Below are 14,362 nucleotides of genomic sequence, written 5' to 3'. Positions count from 1 at the left end.
GAGCCTGGTGGGCTACAGTCCACGGGGTTGCAAGAGTCAGAAACCACTTAGCTACTAAAACCACCAACTACCCTGGACCAGCATCTTTCAGGAAACCTTTCACATTCACCGTGTCGATCCTGTGTGCACTGGGGGAGGGGCAGCAATGTGGGTATGAATTGAATGAACTACATTTCCCAAAAGCTGAAATCTCGAGATTTAAGAAGCCTGACTTCATCCTCTGCAAAAGGAAGACATATCAACTGAAAAACATCACAAGGATAGTGGGAGAAGTAGCTTCTAGAGACGGTGACTGGGTGGGTTAGTGGTACCTGGAACTTGGCCAACAGCAGCGGCTCTAAGTTCACCATAAGCAGTGCTACCTAGATGCTCAGCTCCACCTTGACTGACTCAGCAGTGGTACTTGAGCTAACAGTGGACGGGATAAAGAGGTGGATCTGTATAGATGGATGCAGAAGGCTGGGAGGTAAGAGGGAGGGGAGGTTGAAGAACTCAGCCAGGAAGAAATTTATAATGTCTATTTCTTTTTTTTCCTCCAGAGTTAAATATACTGGATCAAGAGATACACTTAAAATCTTAATAGCTACTGACAGACTATACTTTAAATAAAGTTATAATTCATAATCCACTGGTAAATTAAGAGTGTCAATTTCCCTACACTTTTACCATCTCTAGATGTGAATCCACATGGCAGTCTGATGGGTGAAAGAAAATGAGATCTCATTTTGCTCTAATTTGGATTTCATGTCCACTATTGAAGGCAAATTTCTTTTTTTTTTTTATTTTATTTTATTTTTAAATTTTACAATATTGTATTAGTTTTGTCAAATATTGAAATGAATCCGCCACAGGTACTTAGCTTACTTTTATTCTCATTCTTGGAATTTGCCTGTTCATACACTTCGCTTATTTTTCTGATAGACTCTTGATCTATTTCATATTCACTTGTAGAAGTTCTTTTTATATTAAAGGCATTAATTGCCATATTTCAGAAGATCATCTCATTTAACATGCATGTATTTCTGCAAAATGGTTCACACTGAGGCAGGAAGTAGATGTCCCCACCCCCCAGAGAGTAAAGCAATTGGCGATTCATTCCTTGTGGACTGATAACTCCTAGACAAGAATAGCAGGACAATTGAGAGAGGAGGCTGGGCCCTGCCCAGATAAGAGATGAAAGACCACGTACTTTTCATTCTCAAAGCCAGGATATCTTCCTGACTACACATTCACAGAAAGCCTCCTTGGAGGTCAAAAATGGAGGGAGTGTCATCCTATGGTAAGTGATGCCAACTACCCAAAGTCCTCTTTGGCAAAACTAATCTCGGCTAAGAGATGCATGTACACACGCGAGAGGATACAGAGATAAACCAAATATGGACTCAGAATGAGGCAAATTAAGATGACTGACCAAAGGAACCCTGGAAGAAATGTCCCATAAAAATGATTCAGAAGACTGCAACTCTGAGTCTGCGGGACTGTGTATCCATAGGCATAATACTCTTTTCCTCCTAATAAACACTTTATTTGTTTCACCCCTTTCCATCTTTGTGGGGAATCTTTTTTGCAAAGCCAAAGGGCCAGGCCCTTGTCACTGATCACTGGTCTAGTGGCTAGGGTTTGGTGCTCTCATTGCCATGACCCCACTTAATCTCTGGCCAGGAATGGAAACCTTGCTTCAAGCCTCTGCAGGCTGAGGCCACCCAACTTCAACATGTTCCCATATGTCATCAGTGTGGGCCTGGGCCTCATACCATCTGCTGCTGCTGCTGCTAAGTCGCTTCAGTTGTGTCTGACTCTGCAACCCTACAGACAGCAGCCCACCAGGCTCCTCTGTCCCTGGGATTCTCCAGGCAAGAATACTGGAGTGGGTTACCATTGCCTTCTCCAATGCATGCATGCATGCTAAGTCGCTTCAGTCATGTCTGACTCTGTGCGACCCCATGGACAGCAGCCCACAAGGCTCCTCTGTCCACAGGATTCTCTAGGCAGGGAGAGTGGAGTGGGTTGCCATTTCCTTCTGATACCATCCACAGAAAGACTGAAAACTTAGACAACTCCGCTGTGAAGATTTGGAGATGCAAGCCCTAGGAAAGACTAGCATTCCTGTGTTAGGAGTGGTGTTCTGAATGATGTGGTTGTCTGAATGATTAAGATGTGGGTCTAGAACAGAATTGCCAAAAAACTAAATAAGCTGATTCTTCTAGAATACGTATGTAGCTCACCATTCTGCTTTGAAGGACACTTCAATTGTTTTAAGCAGCCATAAGTCTCTCTGTTAAGATAGATTTTCCAAACAAAATATGTTCCCTGAGGTACAACTGTGTTTTAAGGGAGAAAAAATAGTCGGTGGCCAAATATATTTTGAAGTGTTTTTGTAAAGTGTTTTTATTGAAGGATTCTACAGACACTTTTAAAGGTTAATGTTCATTATGAAGCTCTAAGTAAAACTCGAATGTGTAGAATTTCCAAAAGTATTGAACTACAGTCCTTTGAGATTTATTTTTCAAAGTATACCACCACAAATAGTATTCATAGAATAAAAGTTTTATAAATTCTTGCTTAAGGAAATATCTATACACTCCATTGTAAGTGAATAGCTTTCCTGGGATATTTGCCTTAGCACTGCCATCTTGTCACCACAGTCATTCAAACAACAGCAAAATGTGCATAAAATTACTAGGGGACCATTTGAGAAGATTCATAAATTCAAAGTTTAGGTTGAGTTGGAAGAACCTTAATGAAGTTAGAAGTTGTAGAGTCATTCTCTGTGTGTGTGTGTGTTTACACCCTGTATCTCCATGAAGTTTACCAAAAGGAATCCTCTTAACTTAAATAATATACAGAGAGATAGGTACACAGAGATGGGAACTTAATTTACTGAGAAACCTTTGCTAAACATATAGAGCTAAAACAAAACATAATGTTTAAAATATTTTTAGCATTTTTGCCTATACTTATGATGGATTTTAACTTCACTTAAAAACATTAGATCTTTTCTTTTAACAAATTTATTTGCTATTATTTTTCAGGATTTACCCTGAATTCACTTAATTTTAAAATTTAGTTTTAATTTTGCCCATTTTAATTTATGAAGAAAGGTAAAATGATAAGGGATTAGTACATGATTAAGAGAATTAATTCTCATAAATAACCTCTATTGACATGATTTGTTCATTGTCCATTTAAGTTGCAGCAACTATTGATAAAATGTAAATAAGTCACAGATAAGTATTCCCTCTGGGTTTCTAAACTTGCCGTTTTACCTGTAGCTCTCAATAATTACTGGTTGCTTCACTCTCTAGTACATAGAAGCACTTGTAAAAAGCAAGATTATGCATTGCCTATTAAAGTCATTGCCAGCATCTCAGAAACTGAAGTAAATGCTTTCACAAGTAGCATTTCCAATGAATAGTGCTGAAATCAGACTTTTTTTTCCCCCCATTGAAAGTGCCTCAAGTAGTTGGCTCCTTTCCCATCGGCTACTTTGTAACTGCGAATATGACAACATGACGGTGATTCACAGATGCCAAAATATGACGAGCAGAGCAAATCTGTGTTCCAGATACGATAAGGTGAGAAAGACGGAACTCTCGGCCCCAGGTGATTTCCACAAAGACGCCGACATACAGTGGGGCTCACTATCTCCCCCATGCAGCCGCCAACTTTAATAACCGGAGAGGGAGAGAAACGCATCTAAAAATGCAAATGGATGAAAAAATAAAACTGGGTTGCATAGTAACATCTTAAGCAGATTTGAGAGATGTATGTTTGGGAAGCCTAAGCTTCAGCCCTGGAAAACGCTTTTTGTGTATTCAACACATTTGGGGTTAGAACTGAGAAAAATACATCAAAATTATGAGTGGCTTAAAAAAAAAATCCCTTCTTCAATCCACCAACCTTCTAAACAATGTGATATTAAGCAAAGTTTTTTTCTGGTTTTTACCACAATATTTAGAAGCTTATTATAAGTGTGCATCTGCTCCATATATTAGGAGCTGTTGTTACATCATTGGAAAAGAAAAACAAACAAACAAAAAAAACCAGCAAGTTGCATCTTTGAAAGACCAGGTACGTATATGATCATACATACCACTTCTCAGTTTTTCACTGCAGTATTCAAGAAAAATAGAAGCACTGTTTTTACTTGTTGCGCATTTATGTACAATTTTATTCATATATTCTGATTCCTACCAAGTCTGATTGCAAATTAACCCATGTAAGCCCATAAATGGTCAGAATTTATATGTAAAATCGATGTTTCTCCCTGTCAAATCCAAGCTATGCTTTCATTACACATAATATAGATGAATATTGAAGTAGTTTTACCAGAATGATGAGAAAATTAGAGATATTTTATGCTAAACTGCACCTAAATAAACAGTTCAAAATCTAATTTGTAAATAAGAAAAGGCAATGTGTCTTTTAATTCATCACATTGACATTATTTGGCTATATCTGTATATGTTACACAGCGGTAGTGTTTTTGAAAATTACATAGTACAGGAAAAATATAATTTTAGTGTAGACGTTTTCCTAATTGGTTTTCAAGAAATGTTCTATGTCAATTTTAATGTCAAGATATAAATACATCGAGAAGTTATTTAGAGATGGCGAGCTCTCTGAGACGAGGAGCCTTATTTGTTTACCATAGTATTCTAAGCACTTAGCAATGTGCCAAACATATAGTATATGTTTAATAAGTATTTGTGGAACTATTTAATGAATACATAGAGAAGTGAAGTCAATTAAATAAATGAGGCCTGATCAAAATATTTCACAAAATAGCCACACTTAGCAATTACTGTAAAATAAAACTATTTCATGCCTAACTCTATACATTAAAAATCAGATTTTTTAGCAAGGAATTACTCAATATTTCTTCATGATTTTTTTCTCTTTTTACTGGTGCCATGTAGTGGAATAAAGGACCATTTACTGCCTAGGAACCATACTTTCAAAAGGAGTTTCAAAAATACTTGAATTCTAAAATATCATGCTGCTTACTCACAGCAAGTCTATGAAAGAAGGCTTGTTGAGCACTAGATTGCACCTCTTCTTCTCAGCCAATCTGACATTCAGGATAGACACAAGGGCTACAGTAAGATTAAACATTCACCCACACAGGCTTCACATGTTCTGACAGCATGCTTATTATTGGGTGCTTACTCTAATCTAAGCACACATCAGCTTCTCTACATGTATAACCTCACTGAAGTCAGCGTTAGTGTTATCCCCATTATACAGACAAGAATATATAGGCTCAGGCAGGTGAGGAACTTATCCAAGGTCATCTACTGAGGAAGTCTTGGCATAGGGCATAAAACAGACAGACAGAAAAAATACCTAATTTCTCAGATAGAGAGAAGAATCATTATAAAGGATATTAGGAGTCAGGAGAAGAAATTTAGAGAGACTAAAAGGATATGCCCAAAAATATAAAAAATGGGAGCACTCAATAGTTTTAATCTGAAACACAAACAAATTTGTAAAAGCTACTAGATTAACCTATACAGGGGAGACTCGGGTTCGATCCCTGGGTCAGTAAGATCCCCTGGGGAAGGGAATGGCAACCCATTCTAGTATTTTTTTTTTTTTTTTCCTTTCTTTCCAGCATACTTGCCTTGAGAATTCCATGGACAGAGGAGGCTGGCGGGATACAATTCATGGGGTCGGAAAGAATCGGACACGACTGAGCAACTAACACTTATCTATATAGATTATAGTGAAAAGACCAAGACATTCCAGGTAACATTTGAATATAAAATGGAACCAGGTCAGTACTAAGCTCCAAGAGGTTTTTTTCCTTTTTCTAAATTTGAAGTATTGGTTGTTATGATGATCTACACCATCTCATAAGATATAGACTTTTACCATTAATAGAATAGATTTTATAATTTAATATAGCAAAGGCCTATCATTAATATATAAAACTATTAATATTTAACATCCCAATATAAGTTATTATGCCAAAATGGCCCAGAGGAAAAAAGAAAGAAAATCCAACTGTGGAATGAAATCTGTCCAAACTAACTCTTAAGGAGAGCTTCTCATTTGACTGGATTTGTAACATAACTACTTTGCAACTAAATAGATAGAGTTCTCTCTCTTCTTTCTGTGTTTATTTTTCTCTTTCCCTCCATCCCTCTGTCTTTTCTTTCAACTCCTATTACTTCCTTTACTCATAAAAGCAAATGTACCTTAAAGGAATCTACAAAGAATGCCTGAAATATTTAAAACTTTGTGCACTACTTAATATTAAAAACTGCTCCTAAGGGAAATGCCTATTAAATGCCACCTTCGGCTACTACTATGTTATAAAACTTAGTATTAAAATCCTCACCATCAGTAAAGGCCTAGAGGGGGTGATGAGTATACCATGTAAGGGAAATAATCAGGTAAACATACTGGAACTAGACAAAAAAGATCATAATGACCCAGATAACCACAATGGTGTGATCACGCGCCTCGAGACAGACATCCTGGAGTGTGAAGTCAAGTGGGTATTAGGAAGCATCACTACGAAAAAGCTAGTGAATGTGATGGAATTCCACCTGAGGTATTTCAAATCCTAAAAGATAATGCTGTTAAAGTGCTGTCCTCGGTATGCAAACAAATTTGGAAAATTCCGCAGTGGCCAGAGGACCAAAAAAGGTCAGTTTTCATTACAATACCAAAGAAAGGCAATGTCAAAGAATGTTCAAACTACCACAAAATTACACTCTTTTCACATGCTAGCAAGGTAATGCTCAAAATTTTTCAAGCTAGGCTTCAACAGTATGTGAATCGAGAACTTTCAGATGTTCAGGCTGGATTTATAAAAGGCAGAGGAACCAGAGATCAAATTGCCAACATCCGTTGGATCATCCAAAAACCAAGAGATTCCAGAAGAACATCTACTTCTGCTTCATTGACTATACCAAAGCCTTTGACTGTGTGGATCATAACAAACTGGGGAAAATTCTTCAAGAGATGCAAATACCAGACCACCTTACCTGCCTCCTGAGGAACCTGTATGCAGGTCAGGAAGCAAAAATTAGAAACAGACTGGTTCCAAATTGGGAAAGGAGTACGTCAAGGCTGCATATTGTCACTCTGCTTATTTAACTTATATGTAGAGTATATCATGTGAAATGCCAGGCTGGATGAAGAACAAGCTGGAATCAAGATTGCTGGGAGAAAATCAATAACCTCAGACATGCAGATGACACCACTCTTATGGCAGAAAGTGAAGAGGAACTAAAGAGCCTCTTGATTAAGGTAAAAGAGGAGAGTGAAAAAGCTAGTTTAAAACTCAACATTCAAAAACAAAGATCATGTCATCCATTCCCATCACTTCATGGCAAATAGATGGGGAAACAATGGAAACAGTGACAGACTTTATTATCCTGGGCTCCAAAATCACTGCAGATGGTGACTGCAGCCATAAAATTAAAAGAAACTTGCTCCTTGGAAGAAAAGCTATGACAAACTTAGACAGCATATTAAAAAGCAGAGGCATTACTTTTTTTGACAAAGGTCCATCTAGTCAAATCTACAGTTTTTCCAGTAATCATGTATGAATGTGAGAGTTGGACTATAAAGAAGGCTGAAAGCCAAAGAATTGATGCTTCCTAAATGTGGTGTTGGAGAAGACTCTTAAGAGTCCCTTGGACTGCAAGGAGATCAAGCCAGTCAATCCTAAAGGAAATCATCCCTGAATATTCATTGGAAGGACTGAAGCTGAAACTCCAATACTTTGGCCACCTGATGCAAAGAGCCCACTCCTGAGGAAAGAACCTGATTCTGGGACAGACTGATGGCAGGAGAAGAAGAAGAAGATGAGATGGTTGGATGGCATCACTGAGTCAATGGACCTGAGTTTGAGCACACTCCAGGAGATGGTGAAGGGCAGGAAAACCTGTATGCTGCAGTCCACGGGGTCACAAAAAGTAGGACATGACTGAACGACAACATACTTGAATTGGATTAGTGGATCCTTACTTGCCAGTTTAAGAATTTCTACTTTTATCAAACAGTAGGAAACCACCGAAGGTTCTGGAGCAGGATGACACGGCCAGTGTTACGTTCTTGAAAAGAAAAGTCAGACGGTGTTTGGATTCTTCAGGAAAGGGGAAAAAAACAAAACAAAACAAAACAAAAAAAACCTAGGAGCTGGGAAGTTATTTAGGATGTTGTTCACAAAATGGTACATGTGTCTATCATTACTGATCAAAATTAGAACTTAAGATGTTTATGTTGTTTTGCAAATTAATCATTCAAAAATCATGACTAACAACCCAGACTCTGATGTTAGGCATTAATTATGCTTCATATGTCATATGACTATATGAATTAAACAAGATGTCTTAAGAAGTAATAATGTTGAAGCATATTTAGAACAAAAATATGCCTTAAAGGTTAAGAGATAGAGAGAAAGGGAGAGAGAGGCTGTCAGAATCCTGTGAAAACTTGCCTACTGCACTGAAAAATTACCCTCTAGTGAATTGCCTTCAGGCTGCATTTTCAGAAATTATATTCTAGTAGTGGTCAATTTTTCAACCCAAAGGGAGATATTTTTCTCCATAAATTTGATTCCCAGTCAATACTTTTTTATACATAATATGATCTAGGTATTTCACAGTTAAAAACATCCAAGGTTAAAATGTCTCATAAATACACAGTATTGTTAAACATCGGCCATGTAAGGAGAGCGCTAGCGTCCCACTGTTGACACTAAGTGTGTTACTAGCCTACTTGCTGCTCTTTCTTCTCAGACAATTTCAATAAATAAACAGCAACACTCACTATGTACATCTCCCACTGTCAGAAGCTGCCATTCTTACCCCTATCCAAACAGGAGATGTGCTAGTTATTTCTGTAACGGATGGACAACTTTTTATATGCAAAAACATGCTGTCATTACAGTGATGTTAGTTCCACAAATAGTCAATGAAGACAATGACATATATGATTAAGCTTAGATGGTAAAGAATCTGCCTGCAGTGACGGAGCCCCGGGTTCAACCTCTGGGTTGGGAAGATTCCCTGGAGAATGGAATGGCAACCCACTCCAGTATTCTTGCCTGAAGAATTCCATGGGCAGAGGAACCTGGCGAGGTACAGTCCATGGGGTTCCAAGGATTCAGACACAACTGAGCAACTCACACTTCATTTGAAATATGTGTTGATTGCTTGTGATTATAGCCTCAAGGTTTAATAGACCTGTACACTCTTTTCTCCCCCTACATGACAGTTCATAAAGCTCCAGCTAGATTCTGGCATAGTGCTCTGCAGCCTCAGGGTGCGTGGAAATTACCTGAAAAAATGAGACAACCCAATTTGCAACAGTGGTCCAGGTTCATCTCCTTCCTCCAGCTCATTCAAGTTCAGGGCAGACCTCCTTTTGACTGACTTCATCACTGCTCCTCTGCTCCAGGAGACTTCATGCCCAATGCTTCATTTTTATCCAAAAAAAATTTTTTTTTTTTTTTATTCACAACTTAGTACAAAACATTTAACTTGCTGGTACTGCGTTGAAGGCAAACTTTTGCTCACTACTGAATTCTTTCTTTTCCCCTATGGACCAAGTCTTCCTTATCACAATCTACCAGCTTCTGGAGTCACTAGAAATGTCTAGAAACTTTGACTTGCTTATAACTCTGCTGCTTCTAACATGACCTAATTCGAGAGCATCATTTTTTGAGTTCTCCTTCTGCAGTTTCTCTTTTGCATCTTCTCTCTCTCTCTTTTTTCTTAATTTTTCCATTTTAACAGTGGAATTCTTTATCCCAAACATCTGTAAGAGCCTTCCAGCTATTTTCTTGGACTTTGGTCTCTCCTCGCCAATCCACCCTTTGCTGCCACAACATTAATCCTCAGAGACAACAATTTTTCAAGCATCCCCTGCTCAGAAATGTAACATAACTGCTTTGTACCTGCTTAGTCATCACAGACATCCATAAAGGGTCTTACCTGAGAGAAGGGACCTATGTGACTCTATGGGGCTAAATGTCCTACAAACTATTATTTATATTTATGATTAACATTTATTTGGAGTCAAAAGAGACAAATAGTATTAGTGGGTATTCTCTAATCAATCTGTTGATTGTTTTGGTTAAAAGTATGTTCCCAGTTAAAATTTCTTCCACTTAGATCCATCTAATACATTATGCCTCTTGGAAATGATCATCAGAGATGGAAAATCCTCCACTTTTATTTTCATGGAGGGACAAATATTTGGGTGAATGGTAGAAAAATTCTTATCCATTTTCTCTCTCTTGAGCTGGATTAGTTTTAACATGGGATCTAAATATTGATTTGCTTGTAATCTCAATGAATTATTTTCAACTAATACTGAAAGCAACCTGAAACTAATACAACATCACGATTCACAGTAATAAAAGAGAAGAAAATGTTATTATTTTGAATTTTTTCAAGGAACTTTTGCTTTGTGATATCACACATCATGTAGTCGCTGGAAAACTCACTGTTCAACAGTGGATGAAGAAGGTGAATCATGTTTTAGCATTGTTTTGGTTTGCTGTTTTGAGCTCAAGAACACCCTAAAAGGAGACTGAAGAAGCCTGCAGGTACCCCTGAGCACACACTGAGTAGTGAAGCTTTACGGAGGTGCATACAACTAGGTGATTCTCTGGAATGCAGTAGAAGGGGCTGCATACATCTCAGGGCTTTGAACATTAATGGCTACTGCCAATGTATTATTTCAATACGTATCCAATTCTGTATTCGCCATGGTCTGGGGATGTGATATTGTTTACCTTGGGAAGAAAAGATAGTTTTCTACCCATTAGAACAAGAAATCTTCTCTTCCTAACAACTACTGTGCCATTCTGGAAAGTCAACTTTGCCTTGCTTCACTCATTGTTGTTCATGGAATCAGCTCTGAAAGCACAAAGTTTAAAACTAAATGGAGGAAAATCAGATTTGTATTCACTTAGTTTTCCAAGAAACACTCTCAGGATATATAAGTTCACAATAAAGGTGAAGGAAGAAAAGAAAAAGAAAATCTTGCCATAAAGTATGTTGTTTAAATATTTGGCTAACAGTGTTGTAAATACTCTACACTTCAACTCATGATACAAAGCAAAATAGACTAAAATATTTTAATCAGAAAATAAATTGTTCCAGAAAATTGTTTCCAAATTACATGAAAAAAGTAGTTTCTCTTTTTTGATAACTTGTCTATCAAACTCAGGATGAAGTTGCTCACAATTCAACATCCTTTTTCCATTAAATTAGAGTAGCATGGTTTTCCAGGAAACAATGAAATCATTTTTTACTTTTTAAACTCTAAAAACAGAGGATGTCACTAAACTAAAATTTATTTACAAAGAAAAGGACACGAACTCTCTAGTGTTAAACACATCTGATAAGTGAGTTAATGAAAGACAAAGTACCACAGCCTAATATAATTATGTCCCATTTGTCTTTGTGTTCAAAGCTCCAAAAACAAGATTTAGCACAGAAGTAGAAAAGATGCTAATTAATGACCTTTTGTGATTACCATGTGCCAGACACCTTATATACCCCGGCTAATTTGTTCCTCAAAACAATTCCTGGTGGGAGTTACTGACCTCATTATGTGTGTGTATGCTCAGTCGTATCTGACTCTGCAATCCATGGACTGAGCCTGCCAGGCTCCTCTGTCTATGGATTTCCTGGGCAAGAATACTGGAGTGGGCTGCCCTTTCCTCCGCCAGGGGATCATTCAGACCCAGGGACTGAACCCATGTATCCTGCATTGGCAGGTGGGTTCTTTACCACTGTGCCACCTGGGACGCCCTCATTGCACAGATACACTAACCGAAGCACAAAGACATTGAGTGATTTGTCCAAAGTCTCAGAAATTTTAAGTCTGGAAATAGGGTTTGAACCCAGGCAGCATTTGACTTGAGACCTACTGTCTATCCCCACACCATATTTCCATACTCAGGAAAGAGTGAATACGTAAATCAGAGATTACGTTCATGTCATTTTTATTGAAATATTAATATAAACTTGTTTTCTCTGTATACAAGGAAACAGTTGATTCATAAGCAGAGCAGTAATTAAAATGCGCCAGTAAGTCAACAATGGAAATTCTAAAGGCATCCTAACCATTGGCTAACTACATGAATCAAAAACCAGGAAACCATGCTACATTCCTAGCCCCACCAAAGAGCCACCAGCTTGTTCTTCCTCCTTTATCCCAGTCTCTAAGAAGAGCAACTCTCACTGGATTCTTGGGAGACTTTTGAGACATGTTCCTACCACTTCGTCTCCCAGTCCCAATCCACTTACCTGCCAAGTCTTCAGTTCTACCTGTTTAACAGTTGTCAGCAGGTCATCCCTGCCTTGATTTCAACTCAGGCCCCTGGCATCACGCTTCTTATTACCCACGCGGACTCTTAGCTGGTATTCTCCTCCCCATTCTGGCTCCCTGCTCCGACATTGCCATCACCAGAGATGATCATCCCAAATTACAAATCTGACTATGGCCCACCCTGACTCTCAAATGGAATCTTGATACACCCCATTTTCACAGAACAAGATCAAAACTATGTATCAAGATACACAATGCCAAGTGCCATCTGCTCCAGCTCATGCCTTTTCAGATTTCTCAGCTTCCTCTCTTCTTTTTGATAGTTTGGAAAAGGAAAATGTATACCCCATGAATCATCTTTTTTATATGCCTAGGATTTTGGCCACCCAGCTCCTCCATCTAGCTCCCACTTGCTTTCCACAGCATATCTCCGGACAGAAGCTTCCTCTACTCTTTCTATCCCACGATCTTTGTGCCGCTCCTAGGCTGGTATTAGGTGCCATATATCCCCAGGACAGGCAGGATAGGCTTTGACACAGGGCTTATTGCTTCATTTACTTGTCTCTTCTCTCCACTTACTGGAAGGGATGTGACCAATCATCATTGTTTTCCCCAGGGCTTGCTACTGTGCCTGATATGTAGTAAGTGTTCAGTAATCACTTCTGCTTAAAAAAAAAAAGCTAACATTATAAATGTTAAATGAACACTGCTTTACTTTACCTTTGCTACACTTTACAAAAGAGAAGATAAACCTGCATACTGCAGAGCCAGCCATATTTTTATTACCTAAGTGACTCTAGTCATCACATCATGGCAAATAGATGGGGAAACAATGGGAAAATTGGGAGACTTTATTTTGGGGGGCTCCAAAATCACTGCAGATGATGACTGCAGCCATGAAATTAAAAGATGTTTGCTCCTTAGAAGAAAAGCTATGACCAACCTAGACAGCATATTAAAAAGCAGAGACATTACTTTACCAATGAAGGTCCGTCTAGTCAAAGCTCTGGTTTTTCCAGTAGTCATGTATGGATGTGAGAGTTGGACTTAAAGAAAGCTGAGCACTGAAGAATTGATGCTTTTGAACTGTGGTGTTGGAGAAGACTCTTGATAGTCCCTTGGACTGCAAGGAGATTCAACCAGTTCACCCTACAGGAAATCTGTCCTGAATATTCATTGGAAGGACTGATGTTGAAGCTGAAACTCCAATACTTTGGCCACCTGATGTGAAGAACTGACTCATTGGAAAAGACCCTGATGCTGGGAAAGAGTGAAGGTGGGAGGCAAAGGGGACAACAGAGGATGAGATGGTTGGATGGCATCACCAACTCGATGGACATGAGTGTGAGTAAGCTCCAGGAGTTGGTGATGAACAGGAAGGCCTGGGGAGAGGGCAATGGCACCCACCTCCAGTACTCTTGCCTGGAAAATCCCATGGACGGAAGAGCCCGGTAGGCTGAAGTCCATGGGATCCCTAAGAGTTAGACACGACTGAGTGACTTCACTTTCACTTTTCACTTTCATGCATTGGAGAAGGAAATGGCAACCCACTCCATTGTTCTTGCCTGGAGAATCCCAGGGACGGCAGAGCCTGGTGGGCTGCCGTCTATGGGGTCAGGCAGAGTCGGACACGACTGAAGTGACTTAGCAGCAGCAGCAGCAGCAGCAGCAGGGAAGCCTGGCGTGCTGCAGTCCATGGGGTCTCAAAGAGTCGGACATGACTGAGTGACTGAACTGAAGTGACTCTAACTTTGAATTCTCAAAGAGGTGTCAATAATAACTATTTTTTAAAATTCAGGCTATAAGTTTAATATTGAATAAATTAAACAATTTACTTTTAAACAATCAGATCAGATCAGTTGCTCAGTCGTGTCCGACTCTTTGCGATAGCTCAACTGTAATGAGCTGAAAAGAATCAAATAGAGTCTCATTTCTAAATTCAAATGAAACTGTTGGAATTGCTGATTTTTTTTTAATGCTGTACCCTCTGCTCCCTTAACAACATTCTGAAAGAATTTTTTCATCAATTCATTTCAAAGGAAAAACGGTTGTCATAGTT

General features: G+C 38.7%; 1 protein-coding gene and 1 pseudogene across 12 annotated transcripts in view; one reads left to right on the top strand and one right to left on the bottom strand.

The window, feature by feature from the left end:
* The window catches only part of TENM3 (teneurin transmembrane protein 3), a 2,746,241-nt gene that overhangs the window by 2,279,019 nt on the left and 452,860 nt on the right, over positions 1-14,362 (bottom strand). The gene's annotated exons all lie outside the window — the stretch shown is intronic.
* Positions 3,510-14,362, top strand: part of LOC113884800 — a 158,975-nt pseudogene continuing 148,122 nt past the window's right edge.

Source organism: Bos indicus x Bos taurus, chromosome 27 (genome assembly GCF_003369695.1).
Source record: "Bos indicus x Bos taurus breed Angus x Brahman F1 hybrid chromosome 27, Bos_hybrid_MaternalHap_v2.0, whole genome shotgun sequence".
Classification (NCBI taxonomy): domain Eukaryota; kingdom Metazoa; phylum Chordata; class Mammalia; order Artiodactyla; family Bovidae; genus Bos; species Bos indicus x Bos taurus.
This window is presented reverse-complemented; position numbering and strand designations above follow the sequence as displayed.